Consider the following 18,198-nt stretch of genomic DNA (forward strand, 5'->3'; position numbering starts at 1 on the left):
TTCGGTGTTAAGTAGATTACCGCCTATGTGGTAGCTCATGGGTACAGAGTTTTTACCAAAAGGGATGACAATGCACTTTTTGGCATTGAGCTTGAGGTCATGCCTTTGACACCAGGCATCTGTCTCAGTGAGGCCCTTTTGTAGGATGTCCACATCGTTAGGAGATTTGATTATGGCTCCTAGTTTGCAGTCATCTGCAAACTTTGTTAGCTAAAGACCTTCTGTGTTAGCCTGTACTTCAGAGAAGTAGATACCAAACAAGAGAGGACCTAGAACTGAACCCTGTGATACTCCACTTGTCACTGGTCTGAAATTGGATTTAGAGTCTGCTCCTTTCACAGTGTGGGTTTGGTCAGTGAGCCAATTGGCAACCCATCTTGTGACATAGGGATTTATACCTAGTTTAGTGAGTTTGTCTATAATTCCAAAGTGGGGGATGGTGTCGAAAGCTTTGGCGAGATCTAGATAGGGTGTGTACCACCTTACCCTCATCTACAGCTTTGGTGACCATTTGATAATGCCTTCCATGCCCTTGCAGATCAGGCTAGATAGGCTGTGTCAGTGGATTTCTCCACCTTCATGTAGAGGGATGACAGTGGCTATCCTCTGTGCAGATGGCATGACACTGGTGCTCAGGCTTTGGTTGACTACAGTGTGTAATGGAGCTGAGAGCTCATGCCTGTGTTCATATAGGATGCAGCCAGGGATGGTATCAGGCCCCATGGAGACTTAGGTTTGTTGCCTTTGAGGGGGCATTACAGACCTGCTTCTTAATGATGAGGGGAGGGGGGCAGGTGCTGTGCATATCCATGTGCACTGATGGGCGGACAGGGGGATGATGTTTACACTTAGCCTGTCTGCAACAGGTTGGCTTTATCTATGCAGTATGTGTATGTGGTGTTATTGACCACCACTATGGAGCAGATTTGGGTGTTGCCTCTGAGATTGCAGACATATGTGAGAAAGGTCATGTGATTGACCTTGGTGGATGTGTCCAATTTGAACTCAAAGTTAGCCTTAGGGTAATTTGCCTGTGACCTTATTTGTTTGTTCAGGCAAAAGTGACATTGCTTCCAATTTGGCACCTGCTCCTTCTTGGCCCTGTCCAGCAATTATTTCCACCTATTATGGAATTTGTGTATTGCTGCTGTCTACCGCAGAGATTTACTCTACCTTAAGGGAGATGATTTTGTTCTGTGAAGTATTGCTGAGTCCATATACCTATGTAGCTGCTCGCATAGTATTGTGGTGTAGGCTTGGACACTATTGCTAGTTACAACTGACAGGATGGTTGCTGTAAAGCTACTTATACCTGCTCTGAGGAGATTTATAGTCAGTTTTGGAAATTGTTTTTTGTTTGACCCTGAAAGGGGGGGGGGGCAGGGGAGATGGTGACATCAAAAGTCATGGCTATTTGGTCAGATCCTACCAAGGATGATGACACCGTAGGAGTGCTACAGTGGCTATTCATGTTGGTTAGGACCAGGTACAGGATATTATTTCCACCTGTCATAGGGGTGTTGACCAGCTGATCCAATGCATTTCCACTGACAAAGCAGGTGAATCTCCGTGTGTTCAGGTTCAGGAAGAATAGGTCATGCACACTATGGTTGGGTAGGTAAAGTCACCATGAACAGGGTAGAGGGCTGAATCTTGACAGATTGAAGCAAGTCCAGATAGGTGTAGTTTGTGTCCTGAGTCATAGTTGGAGGTCTATAGCTAGCTATGGTTTGAATAGGTGTTTTGTTAACAGTTAACTGCACTTGGGATGTCTCCCATGTGTCATACTGTTTGACCAGCCTGGAGATGTGTATGTGCATGACGAAGTTTAAAACTCCACCTCATTTGGCTTTGCAGCCCTCCATTTGGGGTCTAAAACTATGGTAGGATGAGTAACCTGGCAAGGTTAGTGTGCTCTCCACAGCTTCAAACCAGTTTTCAGTCACTGCACAAATGTCAGCATCCTCCAGGACAAAGTATGCTCGCAATGACATTAGTTTCATGCTAAGACTCCTAGCTCCTGTTAGAGCAAGACATCTGAACAAAGGCACACATCAGTGAGGGGCAAAGGCTAGAAAATACTGACACTTTATAAATCCAGCTGTAACACAGTTGCTAGCAAAGATGGTTTTGCATTCACAGGAATACTCTGAAGGATATGACATATCACATTCATATGTATGCTACTATGTTATGACTTCAGTCTTTACTGGGTTGCCAGTGATTTGCCAGATAAAACACAAATGTATGTGGTATGGACTACAAATATGAGGCAAACGTGGTCAGTCTGCAAAACTCCAGACAGTTGAAAGGTATGAGCTCAGTATATAACATACAGTTCAACACATACTTCTGTGCCAATTGTTTACTATGCACATACCCTATATAGGACCCTTACATTTGTAAGACAAGCATGTGCATCATAGTAGCATTCACAGGTGACATATGAATATTTACAATATCCCAAATAGCTGGCCTAGCAGTGTCACAGTCAGTATTGGACAACAGATACTCCAGTAGTAGTCATATGTGAGCTGACTTTTGCTGGGGTGAGTCAGGGGCCAGGGCTGTGATCTATGTCACTGCAGACAGGGCCAGCAAAAATGGCCGTAGGTGCTGGACAGAAACACTTGAGTCCAGCAAGTCTTGTTGAGGCCTATTGTTTAACTTTCTATTTCACATTATTGCTTCCTCCCTTCTGTATTCCATTACATGCTTAATTGGTTGACATACTTGTTATGGTGCTGAAGAGTTTTCTCAGAATAATGCAAATGTTTAGGTTTGTGAAGCCATAGTCTGTCTTTGTGTAGAAAGGTTCAGACCTGTTTTACAAAGGCAACGGCTTGCCTTTTGTAGGTAATGCTCATGAGAAGGTGATGGCCTATGCACCAATTGGTGTCTCCCAATTTGCTAATTTCATCCAGAGCAGCTGTGTTTCTTTCCATTGGCCAATGCCATACCAACACAGTGCTATAATTAAGTCCTTCATGTGGGCCTTGCCCCTTTTCTTTGCCTGTAAGGAGGGCATTATTGAGTTGTGGGGGCTACAGCTACATGGACGGTAGGTGGGAATACCTCTTTGAACAAGACATGTGGAGAAAGCCCAACCCAATGGGGGACAGAGGTCCAGAATTAGGTACAGATGGTAAGTACTGCTGTTATACACTTAGAAGATTGCTAGATTAACAGCATTTGTCTGGACATGCATTTTCTGTGTGACTTCACGTCTGACACTGATATGTCTATGACATCCCTCTCAACTGTTCAGATTTCTGCAGAATGCCCAGAGGTTTGCCTCTTATGTTTGGTCTGTTCTTCAGTCTATTTCTGTTTGTGAGAAATCAGCAGGATAATATGATGATTGAAGTCACTAAATGTTGACATCCATTTTGTGTTTTAGCCTTAATATCTTTCAGAGAAATTATGTTACAACAAACCCTGTAACACCAGCAACTGTTTCAGTTTGTAACACCATTATGTAAGATGTATCCCACTTTTCAGCCCCCTGTCCCTCAAGTATGTTAGGCTTTGTCCAGATGTCTTGCAGTAAGATGTTCAGAGGCATGGCATATCATTATTTAGTGACTTCACTCCTGATATCATCCCAGTGATTTAGCATACTCCCAGAAGTGTTATGAGGCAGTGGCTATAAATATGGTCCCAAACAATAGACATTCTGTGTAAATTTGTAAAGTTGAGAGTTATGTATGTCTGACCATTGTTACTAGACTGTCAAGGATGTATAGCAGTGTAGTATGTAAATGTCTGTTGGGCTACGTAGGGAGAAAGGAAGATGTGAGCATCATAGATCCTTTTCTATCTGACTGTGTATGCTGCTACAGCTGCTGCTGGTCTCTCAGCTGTATATGTTTGTAGGAGCAGACTAAGAAATGTCCTGTAACACCTCAGGAGTCCCAGTACACTGTGACTTGGGGCAGTATATGCAGGTATAGTGTGTGACTGGCAATCAGGATATGTTTATTCAAACAGTCATTATACTCTAGAGTTCAGTTGGTGTACTGGTATGTTGCTGTGACTGTGGTGCAAATGGTTGTGGATGGACAATTTCTCACTGATGTCTGCTTTTCCCTACAGTTACATCCCTGTAGTGCATGATATATTTGCAAATTCCCCAGAGGTGCATTAGGGTAGTGTTGTGTTGGTCTGATTGTAGTTCAGGAGGTGCTGGGTGAAATGGTTGGTGGGTCTCCATGTTTTTCCCTTTTGTTACATGACTGCAGTCATACCACTCCACTGTTCAGATTTCTATACACTGTCCAGATGAGTGGCTCATATTTTTTGTCTGTTCCCCATAACAGTTGTGGGTTTCTAACAAATCACTGGGATAATGTGAGCACATACATCACTAAATGATGACAATCATTTGTGTTTCAGACCTGAAATATATCAGAATATATATGTTAAAATAAACCATGATACTCTAGCAAACTTCTAAGCTTATAACAGCCATATTTCAAATATATCCATATTGTTTGCTCTTTATCCCCCCCCCCCCCACTTTGTCAGGCTTTTTTCAGATGTCTTGCAGTAAGAGGTTGATTATATATAATACATATCTAGATATATAAAACAGTATTTATTAATTCCGCAGGTTTTTCCCTAATATTGGATGACCACCCTGCATGATATATTTACTGAAACAGTTCTAATTTTCATAAGTTATGTGGAGTAGTGGTAGCTTCTGTGACTGGAGTGCACAGGATCCTTGATTAAAGGCTTGCCCAGGATACATTTTCCCCTTATGTTAAATGACCGTAGTGCATGATATGCTTGTAAAAGCATCACAAATGTCCACTGCTCAGATGGTGCAGAGGTACTTTGGTGTGATTGTAGTGCACGGGGTCCTGAGTTCAAGACTTGGTAGTGATGATGTTTTTCATTAATGTTTAATGACCATAATACATGATATGTTTGTAAAAACATTACAAATCCCCACAATTCAGATGGTGTAGTGGGACATTACTGTAATTGTAGTGCACAGTGTTCTGTGTTTGAGACTTGGCGGGGCTGATTATTTTGCTGCTGGGCAGAACAAGGGCTGATGGAGATAGAGTGAAAAAAGCAATTTTAAGCAGTTGTAAGTGGGTTTGCATGGTTTTGCATGAAGCTAAGTGATGCTAACAGATGGTGGTCTTCTTAGCTTTACTTAGCGGCACTTATTCCCACTTACACCCGCTCTAATTTTAAATAAAGGAAAGAAAATCAGGGTGATAGGAAATTGGTGAAATGGGGCAAGCAGGGGGGTAAAACATTAGGAAAAGCAGCTAGGGATGAGCAGGATTGGTGTAGGAAAGGACCATAGCTCTACATTTCTCCTGCAGCAACAGCTGTGACTGATGTGGAAAATTTGGTATTTATAGCCACACACCCTGCAGGGAGGGGTGTTGGCAACATACATTTGTAGAGTAAATTGAGTGTAGATTGATTTATGTCACTGGACATGGGGGCAAAATGTAGAGCTATGTATAGGGCCATGATTTTTTTTGTGGGACAGATGCCCCCCTTTTTTTAAGGTGAGATTGGGATGTTGGGGAAGGGCTGTAGGTATGTTTGGGGAGTTAGGTTGGGTAGGATAGGTTGCATTCCCAGACAGACAGGACACACAAGACAGCAGACAGGGCCAGTATATGACACATGAGGGGGGTAAACACCTTGGACAGGGAGGGTGGTTGGGAATCAGAGGCCCATGAGCCCCCAAATGCATACAGTGGGACTGAGGTCCCCACCCATGGGCAGTCACCACTGACCTTCATGCCCCTGAAGGTGGCTGTGCTGAGAGCTGGACAACAGGGTCAGGCCGGCCCTTCCAAGTGTGCCAGGTGGCCCTCCATCTGGCGCAGCTGTACATTCAACTCAGAGCGGATGATGCTGCTCACCATACCCCAGAACATGTTGCGGTTGATGGGCTTCTCTCTGCGCCCACACCCAGAGGGAGGACAGGCCCCATGCCTTGAGGAGGTTCCACCAAAAGGTGGTGCAGGACAAGCAGAGGAGAATGTTCCAAGTTGGGTCCCAGACATGCTGAACCTCGGTGCCATGGCCAGATGAAGCATGACAGGTGGATCCGCTGGGATCTGCCTTCCCAAACGTGCTATGGTGTTGTGGTTTTCCAAGATATATTGGTTAGTCATGAACAAAACATTTTAAAATTATTTATAACAACATGCATGGGTATTCCAATTAACACAAACCAACAGATTTGAAACAGTTGCGTAGCAAACAGAACACATGCATAAATGGAACAACAGTAAGCATTTTAAAAGCATGCAAGTTACACTGACAGCAACAGGCCACTCATAATGGTATTTGAACAAGGGATGTTAATATGCAACCAATAAAATATATGAACAATAATAGAACATTTGTCCCAACAATAGGTTTTGAGAATAACATGCCCATAGTATATGAATAATAATTGTTGATGCAGATGAGGGGTGGGGGAGAGAAAATAGTCCATTAACAACTGTATAGGCTTTTATTTTTCACAATAGTATTGCTCAATAATCTGCAGGTCTGCCCTCATTTTACATCTACCTATGGCCCATAGCTTTTGTAGCACATACATACCTGTTAGACTGTCAACCTGTAATGGTATGGGGCAGGCTGGGAGAACTATGGCTACATTACTGGAGGGGGCTTGTACATGTCAGGGTTACATACTTGACAAAGAAGGGGTACCCTGGAATGATGTTGTGTGAGTCTGCTACTGGCATACTTCACCCAGATTTCTATCTGTGTCCAAGGTGATTGGCAGCAGTGACAACTAGCCATAACAACGTGACACTTGATGGACATGTATCGGGAAGAGTGCATGGTGTATGTACCAATCCTGTTGTCATTTGCAGGCATGGGTTTAGACAGTGGGACAGTTGTACACAGTTCATACAGTTACTACAAACATTTCCTTATCTGTAACTCCTGTGGAAAAAATATCTGTTACCACTATCTGACTGTTTCTATAAACATTCATGATTTCTTGAGTGTATATATGCACACATCTCGGTACCACTCCCTGGATCATACCTCTAAACCTCTTAGAGAAAAAAAAAATGTGGACAAAGCCTAAAATGATGGGGGGACAAATAAAGTTTTAACATTTTTAATATTGCTCTTACAAACTTAGAAATTTGATAGAATAACAGGTTTTGCATTAGCATGAATTTTCTGAAGGATGTGGAGTCTTAAACTCAAATATTTGTCATTATTTAATGACTTCAACCCTCAGCTATTTGCCAGAAAGGTGCAGATTTTAGGAGGAACACACCAAAAATATGAGGCAACAATCTGGACATCCTGTGAAAATCTGTACTGTTCAGAGGTATGCCCTGGATTCAAACCATGTCTGGGTGTGCTAAAATGAACAACAAGGCTATTTCTCATCACACTGAGCTACTCTGGCACTGTTGTTTCTTGTTTGACTGTTTCCTGCCTAATACTCTGTGGGTTAGACAATCTGACCTTGTAATCCTGAGAGTCATGCATGACAGATAGTGTACTGTGTATTAATCCTTTGAAATAATACAATCTGGAAAGCAAAGGTTAACAGAAGACAATGCAGCAGGGAACACACTATAATACTCTGGAGATTACTACTCAGGGTTCAGATCTTAGTGCATAACATATTTCATATTTCATTTGCATGTTGTCTTACAGCTCCACAATCTACTGTTTTGCATAATAGCTGGTTCTCAGAACAACCTCGGTTAATTCATGCTGTCAAAGCCATATTTGGTATGAAGAACCTGTACACATTCTATTTCTACAACATACCAGAGTAAACACAACAGTTGGTGGTTTAGGTCCTTATTTTACTTATATGACATGGTGCTTTACTACTACATAGCCTGTAGATCAATATTAGTCTGGAAAATGTTATGTAATCATTAGACAGAGTACACACTACACCTACTGGCAGTAAACAATTTACTCCTTCGTATTTATTTCAGTATATACTGCAAGGTAGATCTGTACTAACCAGCCTGTCAGTGCAGCCTTGTCAGTCTGTCAACATGGGCCTTGGCATTGCTAGCCCTCTCCACTGCAGCTGTAGTGGGAGAAAACAAATATTATGCATACCTGTCTATCACATACTCGGGGTAGGATTTGGTACAGCTATGGATAAGATACTTACAAACTACTGAAGCATCCCATGCCTGAACATCTTGAATCCACTGGGCCAAGAGCACTCCCTTTCTAAGCTTTAGGTCAGCTCACCATTTTGCGGGATTCCAGTGGCACTGGTGTGGTCATGTGCCAGACAGTCCCAGGCCTCCACTTTGTACTGAGAGCCCTGGTATTGGCCCTGCCACAGTCTGTCATCATGTTTTTCTATGAGAGCTCAACCATGAACCTGGACACCTGAATGCCCCAGCTCTGCACCCAAAAGCGCGCTCCCTCTCCAATGCCAGACATGGTTCCTGCAGAGATCAGACTACAACAGGTTATGGCTGTATTCCTGCCCTTTGCCATCATTGGACCATTTTGAAAATGCTAAGCTCAGCTAAGCAGTGCGCAAATCCGTTAAGTTGACTTGAACAGTGCTTAAAGGGGTAATTGCTGAGCTAACAGTGCAGAAAAATCTGCTTAGCTGAGCTGACTGCTGCTTAGTACTTACTTCTAAGCAATGCTTAAATCAGCTAAACAGAGATGACCACTGTTAACCATTGCTCAGTTTGCATTAAAAAAAATTAGAATTATAACTTAATCATTACTGACATTTTATTATGTGTGTATATGATTTACTTTACTTGATGTCCCTCTATGTGCTGTCATTACATTAATGTGGGGTATGACTATACTGTATGGGACACTTAAGTATACATGGGTGATTTCACATGTTATATGCACTCACACTTCCATTTTAAACCAGGTACACTACACTAGTTAACAAATATCAATTACTACATAATTTAAAATAAAAAAAAGTATTTTAACAATGCTTTCCCGTGTAAAAATAAAGGGCCTGTCTTGGTACTCGAATCGTGAATGGCTGCATGCAAAGCCAGGACTCTAACTACTACACTATCTCACCATTAACAATCTGAGCTATACATTTATATTTAGCTCCTATGAGATGTTTAAACAATGCTGAGCAGAGGTACATAATGTGCAAACTGCTCAGCTACTCTTAAACTTAACTTAGACTGGAAAAAAAAGAAATTAATGAAATCACTTTAATTACATGTATCAATACTCCTTGTAAGTCATATCTGGTAATGCACTACCTGTCATTCCATCAACTGTCTAAGTCTGTATGGACAATATGAGGATTGAAGTCACTACATAATGACATACATTTGAGTTTCAGACTTCTAATCCTTCCCTACATGTTATGTTGATACCAATCATGTTCCTCTATTAATTTTCTAAGTTTGCAAGGGCAATATTTATAATCTGACCCTATTTGTCCCACCATTATGTTATGCTTTGTCCAGTTTTTTGTTCTGAGAGGTTGAGAGGTATGCCCCCCATCATTTTTGGCTTTGTCTAGATTTGTGCCTCTAACAGGTTCAGACTTATGGTGAAAGTGCCGGCCCATACAACACTTTTGCAATGCAGGTAGTGTAGAAACTGTCACACACACCCTCCATTGCTTCCTATTTAAATTTCTGCTTTCAGTCTCTTCAGACACTGAAAGCTGTTAGAAAGTGTCGTATGGCACTTTGACAATGCAAGGGGTGTGTGACAGTACCCTCCATTGAGTACTATTTGGATTTCCTGCTTTTAGTGTCCATAGACACTGAAAGCAATTATAAAGTTCCATATGGTATTTTCAGAGTGCAGCGGGCATGTTGGATGTGCAAGCACTACTGGAAGACGCCCCCTGCACTCAGTAGTGTTTGTGTCCACAAAGCTGTTATCAGGAGCGCTCCTTCGTTAATATGCAAGATGTGCTGCTGTTTTGAGCAGCTCTCATCAATAGTGGAGCAGCTGAAGGAGGTCACTGAAGGACTCTTAGCTACCAAAACTGTCAGAGTAAGGGAGTTCATTGAACTCCTGGGCCTCCTCAACTTTGCTAACAGGGCAGTGGCACTGAAGTGAATATTTATAGGGTCCCTGGTTAACCTGCAGAAGGATGGGTGGCAGAAGCATCACTGTTAGGGTAAAATAAGATTGGTGCAGTTGAAGTCTCTTCCTTCGACACCATACTGGAATTGTCTTGTGGCAGAACAAATGGGTCTCATCAAAGGAACTTTGCCTTTTTACTGTTGCAGCAGGGGGCTTAGTGATGGATGCTTGGTGTAAAGTTTTTTCATGTTCAGTCCTCTGGCAGGCTTCCTGGATGATAGAGTGGAAGAAAAATGTTGCCTTCACAGAGCTCATACCCATTTTGGGTTTTAATAGTAGTCTAGAAGGATGAATTTTGTATCAAATGTAATTTTTCATTCAAAGCAGTTGAACTGTTTTTTAAGAAAAAGACAACCATGTCTAGATGGATTCAATCTTTTCTGAGACTGTTAGTGTTGCACAGATTTTGGCTCATTCCAGAGAAACACAGCTGTTTAGTTGATAGTTTTTCTTACCTCCACATTTCCAGGTTTTGCATGTTAGTTCCATATACACCTGAGGATCGTACCGCCAGACCTTAGGGTTGATGGCAAAGAATGTTGAAATTGCTTAGTTGTAAGTTTTAGGGTGCATAATATCCAAAAACCCTAATGAGCATCTCTGCAATCCTTATAGATTCTCAACAAAGGTTTATCACACCATAAGAGGTGCTGGAACCCCACATTGGTTAGTCATAACATAATGTCTAGATGCTTGTTAAATGAAGCAGCCTAGGTGATATGGACTAAGTTGAAAGCTCTCAGCTTTCTAGTTAAGGTTGTCAGTATATCTGACTTTTCAAAGTCCTGGATCAATGGCAAATAACTGAAGGGCCTGGAAAAGGTTGAAAGTTATCCAGAGATCTCAGACACTGTTTAGCCCAGTAGTGAAAGGTGTACATTTATTGCCATCTGATTACCACATGTGCATAGTTTGGGTCACTTTGTTGTGATGGCTTTATATTGGAAATTTTATGGGTCAGTAGACTGTTTAACTTTTGCCATAAGGTCATATCCATCACAACAATATCAGTCTTTGTTTAGACTACAGTAAACAAGACCAATCAATAGTTGTAGGATTACAGTTTACTGTAGGCAGATCAACTTGCCAGCTCTTATGTCTGGCTTAGTGGGTTGTGATGCAGAGTAGGTTGTTCTGTAGCCTTTTTGCAGATGCAGTATTATTTAAGTTCCCCCTCAAGCCAACTGGTTACACAAAAAGTCTTGGATCATGTCTAGCACAATGTTTTCTGGATTCAGCAGTTGCCTGTATTGCATTATTTATTTAATCATTTCATATTGGGAGGCTGTTTGATTTAGGCAATAGGTCAAGTCTGTAGAAGTCATAAAAAAGATTGGTCATTGGCCCTACACAGTTTTTTTTATCATATATTAGATAAGTTCTCATAATAAGTGATTAAACTCAATGGTTGTGTTTTATTACAGGTAACACTCCAGTTGTAATTCTAGGTCATTCCTTCATTTAATGAGTAGCTAAAACAGCAGCTGTATTGTCAAATGGGTTCAAATTGGGCCTCAGGGCAGCATCTTGTGAATTAATTTGAAAAGGTTTGCCCATCTTGCTATGGGTACATCTGTCATAATGGTATCAGCCAGCAGGCAGGTCAAACAACTCTCTTTTTAATTCACTTAAGAGGAAACAATATTTGAAAGGTCTGAAACATCATTTATTGTCCAACACTGTCCATGAAGTGGAGGTTTTTATTTTTATTGGATTTGGAAAGGAGAGTTTTGTTGGAGATACAGTTTATAAGGTCTAAGAAATCTGCTTGCAAGTCTTTCTTGAGGTCGAATACTGACTTGGTTGTGCAAATAGTGTCATGTCATCTGTGTAGAGTAGGGGAGGTGAGGAAGGTCAAAGGAAAATGTATTTCTAAAGACTGAGAATATTAGAGGAAGAAATATGAAAACTTGTGGTACTAGCCTAACTGATTAGGAAGTAGAGGTATGAATTTTTGCAGATAAGTGGCAATTGTTTGAGGTAGTTTGGAAACCAAAGTAGGGAATTGTCACTTATGCCTTTTTGTAGTAGATGATTGAGGAGCATGCTGTGGTCAACAAGGATGAAGTTATTGCAAGGTTGATAAAGATGGCACCAGAGAGCTGGCCTCTGTCCATATCTAGTAGCATGTGATCAGATAGGGTCAACAGGATTGTGAGTGTACTGCAACTAGCCTAGAGACCTTGTTATTTATGGAAGAAGAGGTTGTATGTAATGATGTTTTGTGCAAGCTCAACACAGATAACTTTCAAGCTGCTTGCATAAAGCAGGGAGGAAGTTGTGGTGGGAATAGATTGCTTTGGGGGTTGGATGATAATGGCTATTTTCTATATATTTGTCATTATATTTTGTGCTAGGTTGAGAATGAAGATGTATTGAACATGGTTGTTTGTAAGCCCTTGCAGTGGTATATGAACCAGGGATAGTGCCCATTTGTGCCTGGTGGGCTGTCACTTTTTATTTTTTGCAGAAGAGGTTTTAAGTATCTTGCTTTGACTTGTTTAAAGTAAAACTGAGTGAAGTAGTGAGCTAAATCTGGAGAAGATGGGAGGAGCAATGTGAGTGTTTGAGAGGGAGGATAGGTTGGAGAATTCAGGGATGATGTGTGAGGAAGAGAATGTAGGTGTTGCTGTTGGTGGGATGCTTGGAATACCCATTACTGTGAATCAGACATCTTCTTTCCAGAAATGTTTTGGTAATTTAGCTAAAGATTTTTGAAATTTTTCATTTATTGGCTTTTCTGTCATCATATTGATTGTTTTGTGAAATTTCTGAGTTGGATATATCATCTATTGGTAGGGCAGGGATTTTTTTTCCATGCCTACAATTTACCATCTTCAAGTGTTCGGTTTAGGTGTTAGCCATTCATTTCTTTTTGATCTGAAGAGTCAAGAAATTATAGGGTAGAATGTGTCCTGCAGGGATCTGTGTTTACTGATCTGAGCTTCTGTGGTACAAATGGGGTTGCTTATGAGTAATACGAAAAACCATTCATTGTTGACAAGGCTTCTTTAAGTCGTCTGGTGAGAGTGCCTGTCTTAGGCCTGAATGAGATTCATTTGGGAGATTTTTTTGTTTTGAGAGTTTATGTATTGTGATGTTAATTGTGCAATGGCCACTAATCAAAGGAATGTGGATAATAATGTCTGATACCACACAGTGTTTATTTCTCTGGTGATTAGATCAGGAAGGAAATGATTTCTAGTGATGAGACTAGGTCAAATGGACTATTGTAATAGTCATTTATGGTTGAAGTCGAGCAGAATTTCACTGATATTCTGCTGGATGAAGAGAAGTATATTGAAGCTGAAGTCTCCTAAAAGGATGTAGTTGCTTATGTTTCTCAGGTAGGTTGTACTTTCTTGGGTTATTGTTTGGAATTTGCCTATATTGTAAAAGCTAGCTATAAAATATGTTTCAAAATTTTAACAGTAAAAAGATTTTTGCCTTGAAGGAGATGAACTCCTTATTTTCCTATCTGATGATGTATTCCACCCCTGTTAATCTCTCTCTATACCTCTCATTATACCTTTTCTTAGCCTGAGCAATTACAGAGATTAAAGACATGTATCTTGGTATGACCGGGATCATAATACTGGCTTCTGTGGTACTAAGGAAAGCAGGATATTTGCTGATCATCCTCACAGATGGTAAAATAATGTCCAGTCTTACTAACCAGAGTCAATGTTTTTTGTTAAATGTCCATTAAACTTCCCTGATTTCTTCTCAGGCATTTTGGCTTCTATCAGCTAGGCAAACTATTTATCAATGTAAATTCCACCTGAAATTCTTTAATGGCTTTCAATTTTCTAAATCTCTAGTCAGAATCTAGTTAGTCTTAGTTCCATCATAGGTATATGCCTTCCTTATCAACTGGAATAATTTCAGTGGTTAAGTTTGCATGAATTATCTTCCTATTTTAATATGCTAAAATTTACAATCAGTAAGAGACAGTCCTCTCATTTTTTGATCTTGTCCGTATACCATTGCACTGTCTGTAAATTATACAATGTTACAGCAACTCACACAATCTCATTCAATAATGAAAAAAAACATTCCTCCTTTCATATTTATCCTTTCAGTGGATAAAGTTCATGGTTCTCCATGAGCTTGTTGTCCCAATGCAGTTCCTACCTTGGGACTAGAGGCATATCATTCTAAGTTTCATTACATTTCAGAAGGTTACAGTGCTGCTCTAAACTGACTCTTTCTTCATGTTGCATGTTTTATCATGCTCTCCATTTCATTGTCTTTCTGATTTAAAATAAGCTCTCTTCCAGTGTTACAGATGGAAGAGTCTTCCCCTATACCCACCACTGCTTGTGACATTGGTCTCAGGGTCCTTACACTCCACTATATTTCATCTTTCACCTAATCACCAGTTTTTATGTTCCATGCCCTTGTTGTTTGATGCCCACTTTTCTAATCTGCTGCTTGAAATATTGTCCTGATCCTTGGTTACTTCCCAAGACTACTTATCTGTTACATGATATCCATTTCTGCTGTGATCTGTTTTATGATACCAGACAAAGATATTACATTATTTGAAGCAGAAACCTGTATGCACATAAAGTGGATGACTGTTAATGTGCACATTCTTTTACATCCCTTTTTGTGTACCTGGTCCTTATATACCTATTGTATTGTCTGCTACTTGTTTTGCTGTCCTCTCAGGTGGCCAACATTTTTATACCCCTACTTAAATCACTGACAGTGATGGTCATGGTTCCTGACCTAATCATCCATACCAGAACATTTTGACTCCACTTATAAACCTGATAACAAAACATCACCCTCCTCAGAATTCTTTATCGCTACTCAGAATTGTAATTGTTATATGCTCTTTGAATCTACGTGCATTCTATCATAGCAGTTTATACTTCCCTAAAATGACATAATAATTTATCAGACATCAGGAGATGCAGCCAGAAAGTAACTTGTCTAATGAAATTCTTTACAGATGGATACCCAAGTAAAATGTGTTTGTTACATTAGAATATCAGACTATTTTAGGATGCAGCTCTTTAAAGTGAACAAAGAAACTAATGCTGCCAGTATCACAAGAGCAATTTTACAATGAGTAGAGACACTAATGCTGCCAGTATCACAAGAGCAATGAACAGAAACAGTAATGTCATCAGTATCACAAGAGCAATCTTACAATGAACAGAAGCACTAATGCCACCTGTATCACTAGAGCAGTTTTAACAATGAACAGATATAGTAATGTCACCAGTATCACAAGACCAAGCTTACAATGAGCAGAAGCACTAATGCTGCCAGTATCACAACAGAAGACTTACAATGAACAGACACTAACTCCACCAGCATCACAAGACCAGTCTTACACTGAACAGAGACACTAGTGTCACTAGTATCACAAGAGCAGTCTTAGAAAGAACAGTGACACTAATGCTACCAGCATCAGAAGAGCAATCTTACAATGAACAGAGTCACTAATGCCACCAGTATCACAAGAGCCTTCTTACAATGAGCAGAAACAGTAATGTCACCAGTATCACAAGACCTTCCTTACAATGAACAGAAGCACTAATGCTGCCAGTATCACAACAGCAGACTTACAATGAACTCTGCCAGCATCACAAGACCAGTCTTACACTGAACACAGAAGTCACTAGTATTACAAGAGCAGTCTTACAATGAACAGAAACATTAATGTCACCAGTATCTCAAGACCAACCTTACAATGAACAGAAGCACCAATGCTGCCAGTATCATAGGTTCATAGGTTCATAGGTAGATACTAGGCTATCTGCCCTAGGGCATTTATAAGCCTAGCCAGAGTGTCTTTGGCTTCCGCCTCCCTATTAGATTAGCCTACTGTGCCTCTGTAAAGTAGGTCACAGAAGGTACCCGTTTAAGATTAGTTTACTGTGCCTCTATCTAGCAGGGACACAGAAGAGATCCCAGGGGTGAATTTGCGATTTCCCATCCATGCGTCCAGATTTTGCTTGAAGAGGGTCAGCGAGGGGCTATGTCTAACATGAATTGGGATTCTATTGCAGAGTGAGGGGAGCCTCTGGGAAATGAATCTGTCCCTCCAGAATGTCCTATTTATTTTTGTGCTGAGGTTTAGGTCCCTGGAGCATGCAGCTCTAAGAGACTTGGATTTTTTGAGGTGGAGCATGTCCATTAATTCTTGGTTTGACATGGCTTTGTACGTCAGGCATAGATCACCTCTGAGTAGGCTTTAAGCAACTGAGTAGAGCTGGAGTTTCTTTAGTTGAGTTGCATAGGACATCTGTTTGTAGCCCATGATCCTCTTGGTGAGGTACTTTTGGGGTCTCCCCAGTTGCTGCAGGTGTCGGGTAAGGTACATCCCAAAAGGGGCATTGTATTCAATTATGGGCCTGATGAGTGACAAGTAGAAGGGCACAATGACCTCTCTTGATCTAGATGCGAACCCTTTCGTGATAAGGTGGGCTATATAGAAGGTCTTTCTAACCACTTTGGCAACGTGATTATCAAAGGAGAGATTACTATCTACGTTGGTCCCCATATCTCTAATTACTTCTTCCGTGCTTAATGGATTACCACCCATGTGGTAATTTGTGGGCACCTTGTTTTTCCCAAAGGGGATGACTATGCACTTTTTAGCATTTAGCTTGAGGCTGTGGCTCTGGCACCAAGCACCATCTCTGTGAGACCCTTTTGGGGGATGCTTGTGTCAGCTGGAGATTCAATTATGGCCCCCTGTTTGCAGTCATCTGTGAACTTTGTCAGCCATAATCCCCCCGTGTTAGCCTGAACCTCAGAGAAGTATATACCGAACAAGAGAGGTCCCAGACACAAAGCCGAATTGGGTAGGGTTCAGTGTCTGGAGGCTCCCAATGTCTTTGTTTATGAGTTCCATGATAATACACTCCATAGCTTTACAGACCAGACTTGTCAGGCTTATGGGGCGATAGTTTCTGGGGTCCATTGTGGCACCACCTTTGTGGAGTGGGACCACTGTAGCTGTACACCATTCTTTGGGTACATATCCTCTAGTAAGGTTAAGTTTGAACAGTGACTTAATGTGAGGGTTCAGTTCTTCTTGGAGCTCATGTAAGAAACAGCCTGGGACACCGTCCGGTCCCATAGATGCTGTGTTTTTTGCTTTGGAGAGGGCAGCTTTCACCTGTGCATCTGTGATGTCAGGGAGGTTACATTCAGTTGGGATAGGCATTTGCTTCTTTGGGGGGGAAGGGGGGGAGTTTGTGCTGAATCTGTCTGCCAGGATGTTGGCTATGTCTGTAGGTTCGGTATATTTTGTACCGTTATGCAACAATTCAGAGCATATCTGGGAGTTTCCGCCCATGTTCCTGACATAACTAAAGAAGGCCTTGTGATTATCTTTACTGTCTAGGGCAATATTTCTTTCGAAGCTGGCCTTTGATGATTTTATGAGGGATCGAAGTTTCTTGCTAATACTGATCAGAGATGCCTTCCCTTTTTGGGATTTTGCTCTGTCATGTAGTAGCTTCCTCCTTCTGTTGTATAGCTTATTTATGGCTGAGGTCCACCAGACTGGTCTCCTGTTTTTGGAGGAGCGAGTCGTGGTTTTATTTGGGATAGCACAATCCATGCTTTCCTGCAGGTGCTCATAGAATACATTTGTAAAGGCTTCTGTGGATTGGGCTGTATTATCCTCTGGCCCAGGGGCTTTGAAGGATTCCACCTCAGTTTTGAGAAGTGCAAAGTTGGCTTTTGAGAAATTCTTTACAGTGATTTCCTTGGCTGGGGGTGGGGACGGGATATGGATGTCCAGGGAAATTTGTTTATGGTCTGATCTTACCAATGAGGGGTTTACCTCTGGTGTGGAACATAGAGTCCCCATGTTGGTGATGACCAGGTCCAATATGTTGTTCCCTCTTTTGGGAGTGGTGACCAGTTGTTCCATTGCATTAGAGTTTATAAATTCAAGGAACCGTTGGGTGAGGGTGTTTGGGCTTGAGTAGTTTTCCCAGTCAATGCTTGGGTAATTGAAGTCACCCAATAACAGTGTTTGGAGAGATCTTCATATTCTCCAGTGTTCTCAGGAATGCCAATTGGGGTTCCTGTAATAGGGAAGATGTTCTGTAGCAGGCTACAAACTGAAAGGCAGTT

Source organism: Protopterus annectens, chromosome 4.part0, assembly GCF_019279795.1.
Source record: "Protopterus annectens isolate FY-2018-M chromosome 4.part0, PAN1.0, whole genome shotgun sequence".
Taxonomy (NCBI): domain Eukaryota; kingdom Metazoa; phylum Chordata; order Ceratodontiformes; family Protopteridae; genus Protopterus; species Protopterus annectens.